This window comes from Ascaphus truei, chromosome 22 (genome assembly GCF_040206685.1).
Source record: "Ascaphus truei isolate aAscTru1 chromosome 22, aAscTru1.hap1, whole genome shotgun sequence".
NCBI classification, from domain to species: domain Eukaryota; kingdom Metazoa; phylum Chordata; class Amphibia; order Anura; family Ascaphidae; genus Ascaphus; species Ascaphus truei.
In genome coordinates this window covers 10481886-10500002 of record NC_134504.1, presented here as the reverse complement: position 1 = coordinate 10500002, position 18117 = coordinate 10481886, and the positions used below count along the sequence as shown (strand labels likewise).

General features: G+C 47.4%; 1 protein-coding gene across 4 annotated transcripts in view; it reads left to right on the top strand.

Annotated features, from left to right (window-relative positions):
* Nucleotides 1-2723: 2723 nt before the first annotated feature.
* The window catches only part of TEX2 (testis expressed 2), a 77396-nt gene continuing 62002 nt past the window's right edge, over nucleotides 2724-18117 (top strand). For 2 of the 4 annotated variants that reach the window (XM_075579946.1, XM_075579941.1), the window contains exon 1: nucleotides 2724-2876. The gene's annotated coding sequence lies outside the window, so the exon portion shown is untranslated. Of the gene's footprint in view, nucleotides 2877-12185; nucleotides 12351-12841; nucleotides 13020-18117 lie in introns of those variants that run through there. The other 2 variants (XM_075579943.1, XM_075579944.1) reach the window with 2 other exon arrangements.

Sequence of the window (18117 nt, the reverse complement as noted above, 5' to 3'; positions counted from 1 at the left end):
TCCCTCTCTCTTAATTGAGTTGTTCTCCACCTCTCCCCTTAAGGGAGATCACCATCTGTGCCAGGTCCCTGGACACAGTGTGTAATCAGCTTGCACTCTGACAGACAGACTTGAACTGCTGCAGACACTTCACTTAGGAACACAAGAACATAACACACACTAACTTTTGGCAGTACAGTCTCTTATATAGACTCCAGAAAAGACCCACCTCTATGTCACTAACAGTGGACACAAAGCATGTTGTCACTTACTTTGTTACATATGACACTTCACCAAGGTGTGAGGGCAAACCTCCATGATAGTTACTGGCAACCCTGCCTACTTACCAGGATTACTGCCAGCATGAGAAAGATATGTACACCTTCCCTGCCTCACAGCTGCCGCACGCACTCAACACACACCTGTCGCCACTCACACACCCGCCACACACCTGCTGCCTCCCGCCCATACGCACCGACATCACTGACCCACTGCCTCACACCCTAGCAGGACCCCCACTCACAGCCAGCACTCACAACCCACGCGCCACCCGCCGCCTCACCCTAACAGGACACATTCATCACATTTTTACATCTTAGGTCACCAAAATATACATTGTACTGTGGTGTCTTTACAATAAACCATTTTTAAACAACAACATCGTATTACATTTTATTCCATCTTTCTTTTCAACATTATTATCCAACCTTTCCAACAAATAGTCACCTATTGTTCCACGATTTATAAATAATACTACCTATTACGTATTTACATTCCGGGCAACGCCGGGTATATCAGCTAGTATATATATATTGTTAATCCAAGCCACAAATTACACTGAAGTGGCGTGTAGTGGAAAAGTATACAGTGGGCTCCGTCAATAATAATAATCACAATTGTCCCTACTTCCTTTTACTGGAAGTAACCCTGAGGACCTACAGTACATTACAATGTGTTGTGCAAAACTGACCAAAGTCCAGTGTTACAAGATTGTGAAATATTGACACAGGCAAAATGGAAACGTATTCATTAACCTCCGCCCTGCTTCCCGCTGCTCTGATGTCCCTCACTCGGCTAATAAGAATTTCTGACGGGGTCCAGTCATTAGGGATTTAACATGGAAAATAGTTGAAGCGCTCAAATGCAGGTATATCTCAAAATGATAATAAGCCAGACCACTGTACCAGGATACTAACAATTGATATAGTACCTATTGTGTCATATAATGGGTACTATCCTCCTGAAGACAGGTGGTGTGTGGTGCATCCTGGTAGGGCAGGCAGGCAGGCTGTGCAGCTACTCAATGCAATACAGGGAAAAGGGAGACCAAAAAGCGCACCAGCACAAACGGAGCAGGAAGAACCCAGGACAAAAAAATGATTAAAAGGGCACTTTAATGTGACAAAAGACCCATCCAATGCATTTCGAACGTCGCAGCGTTCTTTTTCAAGGAAAACGCTGCGACGTTCGAAATGCATTGGATGGGTCTTTTGTCACATTAAAGTCCCCTTTTAATCATTTTTTTGTCCTGGGTTCTTCCTGCTCCGTTTGTGCTGGTGCGCTTTTTGGTCTCCCTTTTCCCTGTATTAGGGATTTAACTGCAGAATCGGAAATGTAAAGATTCTGGGGACCCCCCGATTCCAGAGATAGTTGTCTGTTTTTTTTTTTACATAGTACGCACACACAAAAAAAACCCCTACAAATAAGGTCGCAGGGTCATGAATAGAAAGTCACAACTCACGCTGAGGTTGCAACTTTCTAATAGTCACCGGTGCTAGTCCGGTCCAAATCGGGATGGCTCAAAAATCCTAAAAATCTTTTTTTTTGTGTGTGTGCGATAAAAAAATCTCTAGTTTCGGAGGTTACCATGGGAACCTTTGGACTGCACTGGGCCGTGGAGAGAGCTGCATTGTGACATCCCAGGCACATCATATTTCTAATATATTTATATATATCATTATTAATATATTTCTTATGATCTTATGCACATGCATTTTATATAGCGTATATATATATACTGTGCTTGTATACTTGTTAGAGATATCTCTATCTCACAAGTATAGAAGCACAGTGTGGATTATTACATTGTGTATCTTTTAATTGAATGAGCCTATATGTGACTCCGTAGCAATCTCTAAAAATATATATACTTGATTACTAAATTAAAAAAAAAATATATATATATATTAGTATAATTGTAATACTAATGATTCAAAATACATATACATGCACACGTATCATGGTTGACAGCTTAAATAATTTAAATTCTCATTTGGTTATTTAACCGTACACAAAAAAAATCGAAATATATGATCTAGCGAATAATATTCACATTCATCATCAATGAACACATTTATACATATATAATATATATATATATATATATATATATATATATATATATATATATATATATATATATATATAATATATATATATATATAATAATTATTCACAATATATTTAGTACAGCAATAACTTGATAACTGTATACCACATGCATTAATTCTATATCACATAAACATAACTATATACATATAAAATCATAAATCCCAGTACATTTCTATTACATATTTAGATGATATATTGGAAGTGACCACAATTCATAGAACCCCCTTAAAAGGGGCCCTTAATACAGCTAACCAGCAGCAATAGGTGAGGAGAGGGGGGTCTATTTCAGCCAATCAGCATCCAGACTCAGGGCGCAGGACAATGCGAGGCGTCACCAGTTGGAACGCCAAGTATCCAGTGGAGGAGGAGTGGGCGTGGCTTCGGGCAGCCTGGCACTACCACAGACCAGATGAGTGGAGCGCCGAGCGGGGAGGCTCCCTGGTGGGTTGTCAGACGATGCTGCGAGCGGAGGGGGTAGGGAGGCTGTGAGATGAGCCACGGAGACGGTGAGTGGGGGGGATCTGTGGTGGAGATGGGGAGCACCTTTAGAGGGGTTGGGTAATCTCAGGTGTGGGGGGAGGAACATGCTGTGGGTTATCCAACCCCTGAGGTGCACCAAAGACTTGGAACCCAGAGGCAGTGAGGGGGCCCTGATGTATATAGAGTGATACACCCTGTGCTTCAGATGAGGGTAACTCAACCTCTGAGTTGTCCTGAAGGAATAAATGATGATTTTAAGAGGATAACCCTACCTTTGAGGTGTCCTGATGCCCAGTGGTAATGAGGTACCCTGATAATGATGAGGGAAGCTCCTCTGCCATAGGGTTATACACCCATCTACCCCTCAGATGAGGGTAACCAACCTCCGAGGTGCTCTGAAGAACATGAACTAATGAGGTGCCCCTATAATTTGGGCAGGATCCCAAATTATCATCTGTACACCTGATGTTAACCATGAAGACAGATGTAATTAAGTACCCTGATAAATATGAGGGCCACGAGTTACACACGCCCTTAAACCTGGTGGGAACCGCTCCCTAGAAGTATCCATATCGCCTCATGGTAACACAACCCACTCAGGTGTCCTGTTGATTTTGAGGTGGGAGATGCTGGGTGCTGTGGGCCGTGGGAAGGATTTGGTGGCAGAGGAGCAGAGCTGACTGGGCAGACAGACGCAGCAGGGACACGTACCTGTCACTGACAGACACAGCAGGGACACGTACCTGTCACAGACAGACACAGCAGGGACACGTACCTGTCACTGACAGACTGACAGACACAGCAGGGACACGTACATGTCACTGACAGACTGACAGACACAGCAGGGACACGTACATGTCACTGACAGACACAGCAGGGACACGTACCTGTCACAGACAGACACAGCAGGGACACGTACCTGTCACTGACAGACTGACAGACACATCAGGGACACGTACATGTCACTGACAGACTGACAGACACAGCAGGGACACGTACATGTCACTGACAGACTGACAGACTGACAGACACAGCAGGGACATGTACCTGTCACTGACAGACTGACAGACACAGCAGGGACACGTACCTGTCACTGACAGACTGACAGACACAGCAAGGACACGTACCTGTCACTGACAGACTGACAGACACAGCAAGGACACGTACCTGTCACTGACAGACTGACAGACACAGCAGGGACACGTACCTGTCACTGACAGACTGACAGACACAGCAGGGACACGTACCTGTCACTGACAGACTGACAGACACAGCAGGGACACGTACCTGTCACTGACAGACTGACAGACACAGCAGGGACACGTACCTGTCACTGACAGACTGACAGACACAGCAGGGACACGTACCTGTCACTGACAGACTGACAGACTGACAGCAGGGACACGTACCTGTCACTGACAGACTGACAGCAGGGACACGTACCTGTCACTGACAGACTGACAGCAGGGACACGTACCTGTCACTGACAGACTGACAGACACAGCAGGGACATGTACCTGACACTGACAGACTGACAGACACAGCAGGGACACGTACCTGTCACTGACAGACACAGCAGGGACACGTACCTGTCACTGACAGACAAAGCAGGGACACGTACCTGTCACTGACAGACTGACAGCAGGGACACGTACCTGTCACTGACAGACTGACAGCAGGGACACGTACCTGTCACTGACAGACACAGCAGGGACATGTACCTGACACTGACAGACTGACAGACACAGCAGGGACACGTACCTGTCACTGACAGACACAGCAGGGACACGTACCTGTCACTGACAGACAAAGCAGGGACACGTACCTGTCACTGACAGACTGACAGACACAGCAGAGACACGTACCTGTCACTGACAGACTGACAGACTGACAGACACAGCAGGGACACGTACCTGTCACTGACAGACAAAGCAGGGACACGTACCTGTCACTGACAGACTGACAGACAGCAGGGACACGTACCTGTCACTGACAGACTGACAGACACAGCAGGGACACGTACCTGTCACTGATAGACTGACAGCAGGGACACGTACCTGTCACTGACAGACTGACAGCAGGGACACGTACCTGTCACTGACAGACTGACAGACACAGCAGGGACACATACCTGTCACTGACAGACTGACAGCAGGGACACGCACCTGTTGCTGACAGACTGACAGACACAGCAGGGGCACGTACCTGTCACTGACAGACTGACAGACACAGCAGGGACACGTACCTGTCACTGACAGACTGACAGACACAGCAGGGACACGTACCTGTCACTGACAGACTGACAGACACAGCAGGGACACGTACCTGTCACTGACAGACTGACAGACACAGCAGGGACACGTACCTGTCACTGACAGACTGACAGACACAGCAGGGACACGTACCTTTCACTGACAGACTGACCGACACAGCAAGGACATGTACCTGTCACTGATAGACACAGCAGGGACACGTACCTGTCACTGACAGACTGACAGACACAGCAGGGACACGTACCTGTCACTGACAGACTGACCGACACAGCAGGGACACGTACCTGTCACTGACAGACTGACAGACAGACACATGTACCTGTCACTGACAGACTGACAGACAGACACATGTACCTGTCACTGACAGACTGACAGACACAGCAGGGACACGCACCTGTCGCTGACAGACACAGCAGGGACACGCACCTGTTGCTGACAGACTGACAGACACAGCAGGGACACGTACCTGTCACTGACAGACTGACAGACACAGCAGGGACACGTACCTGTCACTGACAGACTGACAGACACAGCAGGGACACGCACCTGTCACTGAGACATTTTTTGTCAATGAAATCAGACTATTAGTTTGAAATAATTTTGGAAACATTCATTAACAACAAATGCTTTGGGGGGGGGGGGGGGGGAGATATCAGTCTTTATCTGCTGTATTTTGTACAGCAATTCTGAAGCCGCCATTGGTCAAAGTGAAACATAAAGTACTTTTATAATCAGTGGACTTTGGCAGAAAGGGTAACACTTATTTTTATCAGGATGCTAAATAAATGAAACCGTTACTTTTGGGGTTATTGAATCTTTCTAAGGAAGGCGATTACGTTGATCGATTGTTAAATACCTTTTTTTAACCTACTACATGGGACTGCCTCTTTATAGCAGCAAAACATGAAATCTTCTGATTTATTTAAAAAAATTAACATTTCTATAGTATTGAATAACAGCGACTGTTTATTTTTTACTCAACTGTTTATGCCATTTTTATACTGAGCATCCTTTTGATTTCTATAGCCCACCTCCCCAGCAGTGCAAGATCTTTGCAATACTTTCCTGTTTGGGATCATTTGTTGCCAATGTTCCCAGCAGTTTGAGCTGCAAACTGTAACAATAGACAACGTTACCTTGGTCATATGAGGGTGCTTTGTAGCTGCTGAGTTACACTGACTGAAGGATTGCTTGAAACTGAAAGGCGGCCATTATGTTAGGCCCACAATCACAGGATTTTGACAGATTTATAACGGCAGCACCAAACGATTGCCAGCTCAGGTAACAATGTAGAATTATACATTGTCATATACAAATGAGAAAATGAAATAAAGGGGGGGGGGGGTGGGGGGAATGTAGTACAGTATTGCTGCCTTAAATGACTGGAATTTGTCATTTATTCAAAAACTCTGTAAAGACCGATTTTCGGGATCGTTCTGTTGCCCAAATCCGGCTAACTCTGCATACATGTCTACGACGGCACTGGAGTGTTCTTGCTTGATAGTCGGTTGAAGTTTTGTCTCGATTTTGACCCAGGGAGTAACCCGATTTTGTCGTTATTTGGAGACAGGAAGGAATGGCGTTTCCTCCCTCGTGAGATATCATTGGCTAATGTGTCCCGGGGTTGTGTTTTTGTTTTTTTAACGTTTGCCTTCCTCCGCGTCAATACAAATACCAATATAGGATAAAGTATCTGTCATGTACATTTGGCATAGATGGACATATGTCTCTCTTCATCCTCGTTAAAGATGTAAATTGGTAACGCTCATTTCTACATTAACCATGTTGCTAATGAATGTATTGTAGGTGGGTGTTTTATTTAATTTTAATGGCGATACCCATAATTATAAAAGAAAATCAATGTAATATTTAAAAAAAACAAAACAGAAATACGGTCACAGAACCTGCAAACTGGGCTTTAGTTGCAATAGCGTGTTGCATATTTCGTCCCATTATGTAGCAGAGAGCTACTCGGCGCTGTGGGCTGCACCTTCTCCCACGCACACCCTCCCCCATCACACAATCCGCCCGGTAACCCCCAATATGTTCAGCGACCGGTCCCTGTTTCTAATCGCAAAGAGTTTAAGGGCCGTGTTTACTATGCGGCGTATATCCATTAGGACAGCGGTGCGCAAACTGTGGGGCGCGACCCCCAGGGGGGGGCGCGAGACTGCCGGTGGGGGGGCGCTGGGTTTACAGAGGCCCCGCGCGCTTCCCGAAGGCACTTAAATTAAGTGCCCGGGGAGCTGCAGGGCCTCTGTAAACCATACTTACCCGTGACTCCGGCGGCTTCCTTCTTGTGTCGCCATGGCAACGTGACATCATGACGCCGGAGGGCGGGTCAATGGTGGTTAGGGGGGGCGCGGAAGAGAGGGGACCGCCGGCAGGGGGGCGCAGGGAAAAAAGTTTGCGCCCCCCTGCATTAGGAGACACAATGTGCTGTGCTTGAATAAAGCCGTGAAGGGCCATTTTCACTACGCCGTGCTGAGGGAGTAGCGCTGTTTAGGCGATATGGACCTAACCGACAAACGAGACTAGAAAGCAAAGCCAAACAGTTTGTGTTTTCTGCGACCGCTAGAAATCATTCTCGTTTGCGTCCCCAGGGACCGTCTAGAATTCGCTTATGTATTTCAAATCTTTTTAATTTTTTTCCGGGAAGGATGTATAAATGTGAATGTCTTGTTTTTCGGTGATGTCCCGAGGGGATTAAGTTACAGTGACTGAGACATGATTCTCGTAAACGGAATGAAAGCAGCAATGGTATAAAGTTCATATCTCGCCGCCCTCCCCCCCCCCCCCGTGCAGGTCCTGCTGTTTCCACAAATAAATTCAACAACTGTAGTGTTTAAAATCCTGATTTTTTTTTTAAAGACGGCACTGGGCTCCATTTTAAACTCCCGCGGCACTTTGCAAACGCGGTTATCTCCTGAACGGAGGATTGGATTTTGAAAATAAAAACGGCGTCGGAGAGGGCAAGAAGGGACCTCTTAAAACAAACAATAACAAGTCGATTCGCGCAGGCGGCTGCTTAGACAGATTCAGGCAAAGCTGATGTTGCGCAGACTGAAGTTTCCAAGGGTTGGGTGGAGTCCAGTGTACAGCAAATAACAATCTCACTTGTGAGCGCAATCACAGGTCTGCAATCCTGCCTTTCCCCATTATCTCTTGGCATACACAGCAGCCAGGGATTCTGGGTAATGGCATGCAAATGAACTCTGTGTCACCTTGGAGTCTAGTAAATCGTCCAAGACGTAAGGAGAATAATGAAAAGGTGTTGGGGGGAGGGAGGGGGAAAGTTAAAGCTGCAGTTCAGCCAATATCCTGCATGTGTGGGTTTTTAAAAAAAAATCAGTTCTGTAGTAAGAAAAAATACTTTTAGCATTTTCTGTTTTTTAAAACAACAACGTTGAAAGACCAATTTTCTTGTATCCTATTTTAACAAGCATGTTTGTTCCTATAGCAACCATTTACATTCCCCATATTTAAAGATGTCGCCAAACTTCGCCGATCAATAGACGGAGAACGAATTGACCGGCAGCTATGCAGTTCTTTAGGTAATTAGAGATTGCCCACATGAAACTATTGAAGTAAAAAAAATAAATGAAAAAAAAAAAAAAAGACTGAACTGCAGCTTTAAATAAATATAATGACATTTCGAGGTGCTAGTAGGTGAGTGGGAGGACCCCATGGTTTACAATGTCCATCTCCAGTTCCTGGAAGTGCTGGGACACCAGAAGAAGACTTTGGGCGCGTGCCATCTCTTAAGACTTGTGGGCGCTGTGATCTAGACACTCTGTCCCCGTTCTACTAAACGGCGGAGGCCGATTTTGCCGGGGATGTTTTTGTCCCTGTGGTTTCTGTGAAGTCACCGAGCGAAATGCGAGTGTTTGCAGCACAAGCTGTCCTTTCGGATGCCTGAACAATACAAGATGTGCTGGGCACAGTGAGGCTTCGAGGTGTACAAACAGAGCAACGTTTAATTGCATCCCGCTTGTAAATGCAGCTGTCTCCCTAATTCTAGCAATGTTTGCCTACACACTGTAAGTCCGAGGGGGAGAGGCACGACCGTTCAGCCACAGCCGTTTGGCCAGCGCATGTAATGTCGCACCCTTACCCATAGAGCCTTAAGCCCCCTTACCCATAGAGCCTTAACCCCCATTACACTAAGCTGCCTTAACCCCTTATCCTAAAACCGTATCCCCTAATCCGAACGCTAATCACCTACCTCAGGGCTGCAATGACCAGCGGCTAAAAGCCCCTTTCCACCCCACAACACCCCCAGCTCTGGCACCTCTTGATTTCCGGGGGCAGTCGGGTATTTAATTTTGCCAGTTTAATACAAGATTACAAACATGGCTTGGTGGTGACTAATAGGAATGTCGGCCGGAGCTGACCGCCCCCTCCCCTCCACTCCCCCCCAGCCATATTGTTCCCCAGGACAAATATTCTGCCCCAGGTGCTTTTAATTCTAGTTGCCCAGCACCTGGGGCCGTACCCGGAGGTGGGAGAATGGAGGCTGAGTTTTGCTGGACCCTCCGACATCGATCTGGGTAAAAATGATATAACCTTTTTGTAAACTATTTAACAATCTCATTGGCTTCCTTAAACAAATCTAACTGTGCTAAAATCGCATATCTGGCTGCATTTGTTTCTCTAGAAATGAATGACAAATTACATTTCTTCGGGGGGGTGGGGGGAGCGGAGTGCTCTAAATGGGGGGAGCGTGTGTCAACCATTTCCTCTACCCTTATCCCATCCTGTCCTTCTCAGCGAGCCAATACAGATAAGGGGGACGGAGGATAGAGGGGTGTTCTGCCTGTGCAAATGCTTGTTGAACATCAGACGAAAGGGAGCAGACCCAGGAACTGAAACCCCTGCCAAGTCTCCGCTAGTAGGTGTGAGATTTTGGTGTCATCGGTCACTCCCCCCCTTAAACAGGTCACTGCCATTAAGACACCTTGGTCCTAGGCAGGATTGCTCCTTTAACAAGGGGACTTTCCATCTTCTTGTTTAAGTCTTCAGCCACTTCGTCTGTGTTATTGGCGTTGGAGAACGGATCAGACATGCCCTAGGGGACAGAATCCTGGTTGGCAGCCATTTCTCATCGCGGCTCATCGCTTTGTGTGGATTTCGTGTTACGGCCAAAATCGCTGGCAAAGTCCATCTAAAATGTCCCGCTCGTTTGGATAACGAGCGAAAGGCCCGTGAGGTTGGATCCGTTGAGCTGAATGGTACCCGTTGTTTACTTGGCGTGGGATTCCAAGTGAGGGTTTAATTTGGGGCCGGTTGCACCGGGAATTGACTGAACGTTGGCTAGGAGAATGTTCTTGGGGTGAACTTTGCGAGTCATCATGCCGAAATATTATTTGCGAGGGTCGGGTAAACGAGGTCCTTTTGTGTTTATCCGGAGCTGATCTCACTTGTTCTTGTTACAAGGTGAAAGATTTTCGTTTTCTGAAGCACCAAAAACATTTGCAATGACATTAACAGCAGAATAAAAAAAAATAATAATAAGTAGATAGAGAACTCGGCGTAAATCTGCGCGGTAAACATTGAGCGCCGCGTCAAATCGCGCAGCCCCCTATCCCAGGGTTTCCAACCTCGGAACGGGCAAAGCGCCAAGGGGTACTAGGTGGGAAACGCACTGATGGACGCAGGGAGTCGGGAAAGGATGCGGATGAGAAATATATTAACTTCAAGGAGGATTACACCTTTTCTAAGAAAGCCGATTGCGTTGAGTGGTCTCCATTTGAGTTTTTATTTTTAATTGTACGTGAGAGCGCCCCGTGAAACTGCGAAGGGTCCTGCTAATTGATGTAGACGCGATGCCTTGCTGTATTAGTAGCTCTGGCCGGATGGTGATTTCATTATTGATAGATCGGTAGCGTTTTTGTACCTTTTTTATTTATTTATTTTTTTAAAAACAGGTTGGGCAGATGGCAGATCACCGGCACAAATTGGCTATCGAATGGTGAAGGCGTCCCATTGGTTACGCAGATGGGCGGCAAATGATTGTTGGGTGACAGCGTCGTAGCAAAACGGTTATTCAGAAAGCGCGCAGTGTCTGCCATCGGCCTGTTCCTGGGACCTTGCCAGCGAGGCGGTTAGGTCAAAGGTGGACCACAAGGTCCAAGTCTCCCTAGACCAGGGGTGGCCAACTCCAGGGCCATCAACAGGCCAGGTTTTCAGGATATCCCTGCGTCAGCACAGGTGGTGCAGTGGTTGGCAGATTGAGCCAGCCGTGCTGAAGCAGGGATATCCTGAAAACCTGACTTGTGTGGTGGCCCTTCTGGACTGGAGTTGGTCACCCCCTGCCCCAGACCTTCCCATCATGCCGTTGTGTTGTATTGTATTATATGTCTTTATTTATATATCGCCATTAATGTACATAGCGCTTCACAGCAGTAATACATGTGGTAATCAAATAAATAACAGATAATATAAATAACAGATCATGGGAATAAGTGCTTTAGACATAAAAGTAACATTAAGGAAGAGGAGTCCCTGCCCCGAGGAGCTTACAGTCTAATTGGTAGGTAGGGAGAACGTACAGAGACAGTAGGAGGGAGTTCTGGTAAGTGCGTCTGCAGGGGGCCAAGCTTTATGTATCATGTGTTCATAATATCCACAGTGCTATTCATATGCTTCTTTAAGCAAGTGTGTCTTAAAGGTGGATAGAGAGGGTGCTAGTCGGGATTAGTTATTACAACACTGCACGTTCCAAGGTCCGATGCCTGTAAATCCAACACGGGGAGAGCTTCAACGCCCCTCCAGGGCAACCAAAGAGTTAAGCTCCGACCCCCTCCCTGCCAAGGGCCGTTTTTGGAGCTCCATTGTAGGGTTAAGAATGACACTGGAGAGTAGGATTTCGGGAATGTATGTGGAAAGGTCATTCTGTCCTCTACGATTTATATTGCAGAATAACACCGCCCCCCCCCCCCCCCATCAGAGTTGTGCTGGTGAAGCCTGCAGGTCATCCCCCCCGTGCCCGATAACCGCTGCAGAACTCCACTCGCTCCGAGTATGTCACATGGGGTTGTTATGGGGAAAAGAGTCAACACTGGTGTTTACCAATCGCAGTGTCCCATCTAGTGTGTGCCACTGTCACAGAGACAAACGGGAGATTGTACTCCTTACTTCTGCGTCGGCGAGCGTCCAGAGCAGAGCGTCTCCCACAAAAGCTGATCTTGTTTCCGGGAGGAAAAGCTGGGCTGCTGCCGTTATAATGTCAGTATGAACGGGGGGGGGGGGGGTTCTTTATTTTTGGTATCAAGGTATTTTACATCAATTGAGGATTGCGCACCGCCGGTAAGTTCTTTGTGGTGTTTGTAGGCGTTGAGGATGGCGCAGTGTTGTAGTAGGATGGGCAGTATTAGAATCAGCGACCCTTTTTTTAAAATTTTCTTTAAAGTAGGGGTGCTCAACGCCAGTCCTCAATCCCCCCCGTCCCCCCCAGCAGGTCCGGTTGTCAGGATATCCCTGCTTCAGCACAGGTGGCTCAATGAGAGACTCAGTTGAAGATTGAGCCTCTGATCCACCTGTGCTGAAGCTGGGACTGATTGAGCCACCTGTGCTGAAGCTGGGACTGATTGAGCCCCCTGTGCTGAAGCAGGGACTGATTGAGCCCCCTGTGCTGACAGGTTGGGGGGGGGGGGTACTTGAGGACACCCGGCATTAAAGACTCCGCCAATTCTGACTTGGTGAATATCTCTCGCCAGCGATCTATGTTAAGTATAAGAAATGTGGTGTACGGGTTTTTCTTACATCGGATGAAGACGGAACCGGACATTGGGTCACGGCTGTCTTGCCACGGCCATGTCTCTGCCGGTTTGGCCACCGACGGACCCTTCGACCTCCGCCGCTGGTCACTCGGCCGCCGGACGTTTCACCAACAAGGTTAGTTAATGTAAGGGCTTTTAGCGGTTACAGGGTGAAGGATCGGGGTTTTAGGGTAAGGGGTTAAGGTTTTTAGGATAGGGGGGTAGCGTTAGTATTAGGGGTTTTATGGTATGGTTAGGGGCTTACCTTGGTGGCGAAGTCGCAGGTATAGAGATGTCCCTGCAGCGCGGTGAGTGGCCGCAAAACAGCGGCGACCAAATATCTTAGACTGGATGAAGACAGAAGGGGGGAAAAAAATGTCTGCCTTTCAAGAATCTTCTTTTTAATGGCAGAACCAGTCCAAGAACGAAATTCGTACTCGAAAAAGGAATCTGGTTGGTACCAGTTGGACGTCTTCCGTTGGTCATCTGGGGCCTCCATGGCCCGCGGGAGTATTTAATAAATCCCAACGTTTTGCATCTTGACAAACCCATAAGTGTACCCCGCACTAGAGTTGTCTGGCCAGGATGCATTTATACCAAGATAATTAGGGTCAACCAGGGGAATAGTCTAGATGCGCAGTGCATGGTTAATTATTAACGCGGCTTCGATCGGAAGAGCCTGAGTAATAAGCATGGAAGGGGAGTGCGTAACATGGACATATTCACGTCATGGCTTCGTTCTTGTGGCTGGAGTGGGGGATAATGGGTCTGGAGACGCCGCACAAACTCTCGGATTCAATTTGACGCAAGAGTAAGACCGTGTAAAGCGTCCCAGATGTTTGCAAGGCACCGTCATTTGCAAGTCATCAAGTGTGTCACCCCACTGCCACAATGTGTGACACCGCGTGGGGGTGTTGTGCCGCTCACACAATAGAAGTGCCATTTACGTGGCTAATTGTAGCTTATACGCAGAGCGCGCTCTCTGTAATCAGCCCGTTAGGATGCTGAAGTAAGGCATATAAGGGATCATCAGTCTAGCACATAAATATTATTTTCCTAATCTTCTTTTGTTTATAGATGTAAGGTCTCCAAAGCCATGTTTGTGACAGGAATGTTGATGGCCATTTACAGATTTTGAAAGCTGGTTTTGAGGTGTACTACAGGAGTTGGGTTACCATCATGATGACCACCAGTGTCGAGATGCAACGGATGTGACGGCACATCATAACCACGTGTCCCACCCCGTCTACCTGTTTTCCTATCTGCTGTGAATCGTCACACTCCCGATTTGATCCTTGGCTCTCTGTTCCAATCCGACGCTCACCTGCCCTTTTACCCCCTGTACCCAATTTCCCAACTCTAGCTGTCCACGAAATGTCTGTGAAGTGACTGTGTAACCTCCGTTCATTTAATGTAACCGAGTACTGTTATAACGCTGTGCCCAGGGCATACTTGAAAAAACGAGAGGTAACTCTCCATATATTACATTTGATAAACTCTTTCGGATTTAGCCGTATGTCTATCCCCAAGCATGTTTTGAATTCACTTCCTGTATTATCTTCTGCCACCTCTGTTGGGATGCTACTCCATGCATCCACCACCCTTTCAGTGAAGAATGACTTCCTCACATTTCCCCTCTCCCCACCGCCCTCCAGAGTCCGAGAATAGCCTCTTGTTCTAGCACTTCTCTTTCTCTGAAACATGCATCCCCCCTGCACTTTGTTGAAACCCTTTATGTATCTATGTAAAGTTTCTATCATATTCCCCTCTCTCCCCCATATTAAGGTCCTTCAGTCTTTCCTGGTAAGTCTTATGGTATAGACCAAAGCAATATCTTGGTAACCTTTCCTTGAAGCAATTATCCCCCCTACAGTATGTGATGGCACAGTGTACAGCTACTTTTTGGGTATCTATACACACCCAGTTATTTATACACATACAGTTGTAATGGTTATAAGGCAGGTGTGGGCCAACTCATGTCCTCAAGGACCACCAACGGACCAGGGCTTCCTGGATATCCCTGCTCCAGCACAGGTGGCTTAATTAGAAGGAGATGCTCAAAGTTCTAGTAGCCACGTTGGTTGTAGATTCGATGTGGATCGCGATGCCTTTTAGCCGACCAACATCGGGGTTCTTTATAGGGTACATTATCGAGCTTTCCAAACCTCATGGGGTTTCTCCAAGTGGGCACGTGAGGTTTTATCAGCTATCGTCACGACAACTCTAATGTTGACCCTACGACAAACCCGCGCTCTAGTAATGGAAGCTCTGGTTTCTCGATGCAAAACGTGTCAGGGACTAGGACTCCTCAGTGGGGCTCACCGTCATATCATTTTAGTGTCCTCCAATTCCGTTCACATCTGGGGGGGAAGGGTGGGGGGGCTTGCCAGCATACGGTTGAGGGCCGTAAGACTGGTGGCAGTCCAGTACCCCAATCTTCCGGCGCCATCTTGTGATTTGGATGCTGGGACCTTGGTCCGTTTCCTGTTGGCGTGATTATTTCCGCTTCTGTGTCCGCACAACCAACGTCCTCATCCAGCGTTATTCATTGGCCCGCGGTAGTGCCGATTTTTGGGGAGCTGTCGCACGGAAAACCGCCCATCGACGTCTGCGGGAGTCTCCATGCGATAGTGCCTTGACCGGCACTATCGCAGCTTGATGCTTGACCACCATAGTTAATGCTATGGTACGGGATTCCCTTAGCACCGCGGAGTGTACGGTCACAACCGGTTTAATGCTGTAACTTTTGCATGTCATTACCCACAATCCCTGGCTGCAGTGGAACCACTGTTTGCTAAGAGATAATGGGGAAAGGCAGGGTCCCAGACTGGTCTGCAGACGTGAGTGCACCACAAGTGGTATTTTTATTTACAATACTGTAACACAACTTGTACATGCAGGCAGAGGAAATAAATCTCCTTTCCAAGTCTCGGATCAGCATGCTTACAAACCGACAGGAAACACGGGATTCAGAATACAGGTAGTCCTCGCTATCCAACGTTTCACTTTACAACGAATGGTATATCTAACGCTTTACATTGCAACCCTATGGGCCATTTTTCGATGCCGGAATGCGTTATCCGACGCCTGAATGCGTTATCCGACGCCTGAATGCGTTATCCGACGCTCACCGCCACTGATTAACATGGGACTCACTTTACAACGGTTTCACTATCCGACGCTACTCCCAGAACGGGTCCCGTTGGATAACCGAGGACCGCCTGTACAGGTAAGAAAGACGATTGGTTACCCAGATTTAAACGTGCATCTACTGTTAGTATAATGTGGTCCGAGAGGGGGCCGCCCCTTTTAACATTCACCGCCCGCCTAGACACTGGTGGCTAGCGTCTCTGCACACATCCATACAACTCGTCGTGCTCTTTCTCTTACTAACTGCTGTGCTTCAGAATGCAGCGATCGGGGGCGGGAAGGGTTAAACCATTGCAGTGCTCCGATTGAAAGGCGTTCTGATTGCCAGTGTGCAATGAAGGTGACTCACGCTGCCGGCTGCTCTCGCTCTGTACCATTTAACCCACGGCTGATGTTTTGCAACATGTTGTGTGTCCCTGGATCACGGACATAGGATCCTGCTTTCTGACGAGGGGGAACCCGTCGTGTGCTGAATTGTTCAAATAATAATCCCACCGTGTGAGCGCACTCGCATGTCTCAGACAGATCTGCAACCCTGTCTTTACCCCATTATCTCTGCGCATACAGTGCTTCCGCTGCAGCCAGGGATTCTGGGAAATGACATGCAAATGAGCACACTGTCACCTTTTTCCTGCATGTCCTTTTTAACATGGATCCATATACGCTTAAGCCTGTCGCACTAATGCAATGCCACAGTCCGGACCCTACACAACACCCACCTTCTTGTTTTCTGCAAGTTCCCCCCCCCCCCCCATACTTACCACTTGGATCCCAAGCTCTTCGGAGCAGGGACTCTTCTTTGCATGAACTCTTGTAGAGTTGGGGGTCTCCTAGCACCTCTTGGCAATATGTTTTTCTATTCTTTAATGTTCCGCCGTTGTGTTCCCCTCTTTCGATGTGACACGTGGTCGCATTCTGAGCTCATTAGCAGGAACGAGAGAGGCTTGTGCTATGATGTATTGTATTGTATGTCTTTATTTATATAGCGCCATTAATGTACATAGCGCTTCACAGCAGTAATACACGTGGTAATCAAATAAATAACAGATAATATAAATAACAGATCATGGGAATAAGTGCTTTAGACATAAAAGTAACATTAAGGAAGAGGAGTCCCTGCCCCGAGGAGCTTACAGTCTAATTGGTAGGTAGGGAGAACGTACAGAGACAGTAGGAGGGAGTTCTGGTAAGTGCGTCTGCAGGGGGCCAAGCTTTATGTATCAGGTGTTCAGAATATCCACAGTGCTATTCATATGCTTCTTTAAGCAAGTGTGTCTTAAGGTGGGTCTTAAAGGTGGATAGAGAGGGTGCTAGTCGGGTATTGAGGGGAAGGGCATTCCAGAGGTGTGGGGCATCCAGTGAAAAAGGTTTAAGGCGGGAGAGGGATTTAGATACAAAGGGGGTAGAAAGAAGACATATCATTGAGAAGAACGCAAGAGTCTGGATGGTGCATAACGAGAAATTAGGGCTGAGATGTAAGGAGGGGCAGAAGAGTGTAAAGCTTTAAAAGTGAGGAGAAGAATGGAGGGTGAGAGGCGGGATTTGATCAGAAGCCAGGAGAGGGATATCATGAGGGGAGATGATCCGTGTACATCACAAGGATCGACACATCGTGGGTCCTGTTGACGTAGAGGGCACGTCATACTTTTTTCCTAGAGGGAGATCAGAACAAAACTAGAGCCCCCTCCACTCTCGTGTGCACCACTTGGGGAAGGGGGCGGGGGGGGGGGGGATCATATGCACGGAATGGCTGACCCAAGTGATCACGTTGTTCTCGATCCCAGAACACCTGCCACACTCTGGGGGAATAGAACATACGTTGTTTTCTGGTGCCCAAAGATGTCTTCTAGACTAGCACCGCCAATTAAATATATCTTGGAAGGGTAAGGCTGCTAGTTTGACGGAGGGACATTGGATCAGATCTATTGGCATGTGGCCTGTGACTTGACAGAAAGACGCAAAGGTTCTTCCTTGACATCCATTTTCTCGTGTGTTTTACGGGACTTCCGTACATGCGAGCGGGGAAATAAAAAGTATATTGAGAGAGAGGAATCAGAAATAGGATACTCGGCACATGGAAATCT